The sequence below is a fragment of the Toxotes jaculatrix genome, chromosome 13 (assembly GCF_017976425.1).
Source record: "Toxotes jaculatrix isolate fToxJac2 chromosome 13, fToxJac2.pri, whole genome shotgun sequence".
Lineage (NCBI taxonomy): Eukaryota > Metazoa > Chordata > Actinopteri > Toxotidae > Toxotes > Toxotes jaculatrix.
The window spans coordinates 24,138,176-24,142,123 of NC_054406.1; positions in this window are offsets into that span (position 1 = coordinate 24,138,176).

The window sequence follows — 3,948 nt, forward strand, 5'->3', positions numbered from 1 at the left end:
TGACAAACTGCAGCCCCTCAACCTGAATAAAGAATAAAAGATGTGAGTTTAGGAGACAAAGTTCCTGCTTGAAAGCGTTGAGTGTTTCATCATCTGTTCAGAGCTGAAGAAGGTTGAGAATGTACAAGTTTGGAAAATGGAAACTCCAAACACCTGAACCAACAGGATGCAGCTTAAAAACAGTCAGATACTAAAAGTCAAACACAGCTCTCATTAACTTCAGTCACTATAAACATCACAGATCATAAAGCAAAGAGTGAAGAAACATTTCTTTCTGTCTTAATGTGGAATATTTGCTTTGTATGTGAAGAAATATAAAAGTCAACTGAAGGTGAAGATGAAATTGTTCCAAAGTAAAGAGTCAATTAACAAGTGTTGGATTTTCAATCTTCATTCAATGAGTTTGAAATATGAAGCTGAACAAGATGCTCAGTGTGGATCAGCATCAAATCTCTGAGCTCAAATCTCCTTCAAAAAGTCCCACATTCACACTCAGGTTTAACAGTTTGGAAGAAAGTTTTCAAAGTGTTCACTAAGGTTTCAAATGAAATCTTTCATATTGTGTGAAATAATAGTTTGAGCCTTTGATGTTTTGAGTGTGACTGAAGTTTGTGTTGAGAGTTTGAGAAGCTGCAGACATTCAGCACATGTGCAGTGTGTTGAATGAGACATTTCATCACATTCCAGTCATGTGTCTTTGGTCCAAAGCAAGTTCAGCTTCCTCCAACACTCTCTGCTCACACATTTGAATCTGCTGTTCCAGCATTGCATTCTGGGATTCCTGGCCCCACCTTCCTGGTGGTTGTCAGCTTAGGGGGGGTCTGTGTCCCACAGTTTGTGTCCCTGTGACAAAGACACAGTGGGACGTTGACACCCAGTGGGCTCAGTGATTGGTCGGCTGTGTGGAGCTGAGAAAGGAGCCAGGGTTTGAACTTCTCTCTCTGCTCTGTTTTCATTGGTTCCACAAATATTTGTGTCCCTGTTCAGCTCAGCAGCTGAGTGTAGCTCTATGAATGTCTTCAGGAGACACTGTGTGAAAATGTCCTCTCCGTATTTAAACCATGGTGACGTGTCCTCTCTGTGACAGCAGGCTTTTCACTGTGCCTGTGAGTGAGGCCATTGGGAGCAGCTATGAACACTTGTGCCTTCAGACCTGCTCACACGTGTTGTACAGATCAGTTCTTGTCAAACATCCTGATCTCAATGAGACTTTGTGAATAACACAAGCTCAACTCAGTCAAACTGCTGACACTGTCAATGTGGACTGTAAGAGTCAGAATCCAAATCATTTTCAAAGCTTTAAAAATCACTTTGAAAATCAGAGTCAGCACTTTCACAACTTCCTTTCAACCATTTCACACTTTGAATGTTAGAAATTCTGAAGGAGATTTGACCTAATAAATACTGAATAAAGCACAACTTTCACATCATATTCATCTCAGCACACAAGTAAACAATGGAGTCTGACCTCAGAGTCTCCAGTCCACAGTCTGGACTCTGCAGAAAACCACACAGATCCTTCACTCCTGAATCCTGCAGGTTGTTTCCACTCAGGTCCAGGTGTCTCAGATGGGAGGGGTTGGACTTCAGAGCTGAGGCCAGAGAAGCACAGCTGATCTCTGACAAACTGCAGCCCCTCAACCTGAATAAAGAATAAAAGATGTGAGTTTAGGAGACAAAGTTCCTGCTTGAAAGCGTTGAGTGTTTCATCATCTGTTCAGAGCTGAAGAAGGTTGAGAATGTACAAGTTTGGAAAATGGAAACTCCAAACACCTGAACCAACAGGATGCAGCTTAAAAACAGTCAGATACTAAAAGTCAAACACAGCTCTCATTAACTTCAGTTAGGGGTGGGTGATATGGCAAAAATATCACATCACGATTTTTTAATGGTAAAATCACGATCACGATTTTATTACAGTTCCTTTTTACAGTGAAGTTAATTTAGAACCAAACTATTCTCTATGTAAAAACTTAGCCCTAAAGATAAAAGAGTCACCTCTTTCCACCGTTTGCTACTTCTCTCACACAGCGTGCTTTTATCAAAGGCTTGTGTTATAGTTGGTTGTTTCTGTGTAATGTCTTTAGCCGTTACCACTGGCTGATGTGTGGTTGGCCTCGCTGCTTGGCTCTCAGCTAATTGTTCCGGATGCTGCCTCTTCAGGTGGTTAAAGAGGTTCGTTGTGTTTGCGCTTTGTCGTTTGGAGAAAACCCAAACCAGTTCCATACGCAGTGTTGGGGAGTAACGGAATACATGTAACGGCGTTACGTATTCAGAATACACATTATGAGTAACTGTATTCCATTACAGTTACAGTTTAAATAGATAGTATTCAGAATACAGTTACATTGTTGAAATCAATGGATTACGTGACGATACTTCTCTGTTTCACGAGTTTATATTTATTCTCTAAAATGAACAAAGGCAACCCGATGCGTTTCCCAGAAGCCCCAGCTCCACGAAAACAAACGGAAATAAACGAGCTATTCGCCTGATCAGTCGGTCAGAATGGAGTCGGACGAGGAGCAGCAGGAGCGAGAGCTTGAGCCGCAGCCGGCAAAACAGAGCCGGGACAGGAATGTGTTGGCCAAGACAGAAACGGCGTTACATATTCTGAATACGTAACGCTGTTACATGAACTCCGTTACTCCCCAACACTGTCCATACGACTGGAGTTCTTTTTGGGGACCAACTCCAAGCGTTCACTTTCGTTGTCAGCCATGGCTACCCGCTACAGCTTGACTAAAACAGCGAGGCTAGTAAAAAAAAAAAAAAAAAAAATCAGCACTGCTCGTACTTCGCCATGATTGGTTGGTCATGTTCACGTGAAGCGGGCTGTTAGTTGCCCAAGGAAAAAAAAACCTTCTCGTGCGTCTGTGCGCAAGCATAGAGCTGCAATTAATAGAATGTGTCCTATAGACGATAATACGATCTCTGTCCTCTGGCAGATCGTCAACACTTTCTAATCCTTCACGATCTAATATCATCATATCGCACACCCCTAGTATATGTATATTATGTGTACATAACTATACACTGCAGCACAACTGTACATACCACCATTAGAGAACCATGGCTCTATTTTTCTATTATAAATGTACACACTGCACACCTGACAGGTTATATTTTTACATTGTATATATTATTGTACATTTTATTCTCCTCCCTGTTATTTTTTTAAATCTTATTATTAATATTATTGTTATTTTTCTTGTCATATATATATATATGACATATATACACATATATGATATATATACACATTCACTCTTTATGTCTTTATACCTTGTTACACTGTATTTTGTAGAGTTGCTAAGTGCTGCCAGTTAGCTGTCAACTTGTCCTTTCCTTTCTTTTTGTGACTGTTTTACTTGCTGCTGTAACAACAATTTCCCCCTGAGGGATGAATAAAGTATATCTATCTATCTATCTATCAATCTATCCATCTATCTATCTATCTATCTATCTATAAACCAACAGTGTGGTCCTTTAAGTCTTTGCTCCTTAACACGTTTATCAAGTCATTTCAACTCAATGAGAAAAGACCACAATTTACCACACTTGTGTTAAATATCAAAACGCACGCACACACACACACACACACACACACACACACTGAATCACTGAATGAACTTCAAGTGTTTTTCAATTGATTGGCACAAATATCAGTTGTGAAGATCTTCTGTATATTGTTGTGATAAAAATGGACTTTGAACAACTCACACTGGACATTTTCTACACTTCATTAAGAAAACATTAGTCTGCTGACTGTGACAAATACAAGTGTGTGAGTTCTGAAGGTTTCATTGAAGTCAACAGACATTATTCATGACAACTGACTGAAATGAAGTGAAACTGAAGGAATAATTCTTAGTCTGAGAAAAGTCACAATATGGAACAACAACTATTTCAAATCTCATTCATTCAAGATGAATGGATTCAAGTTCT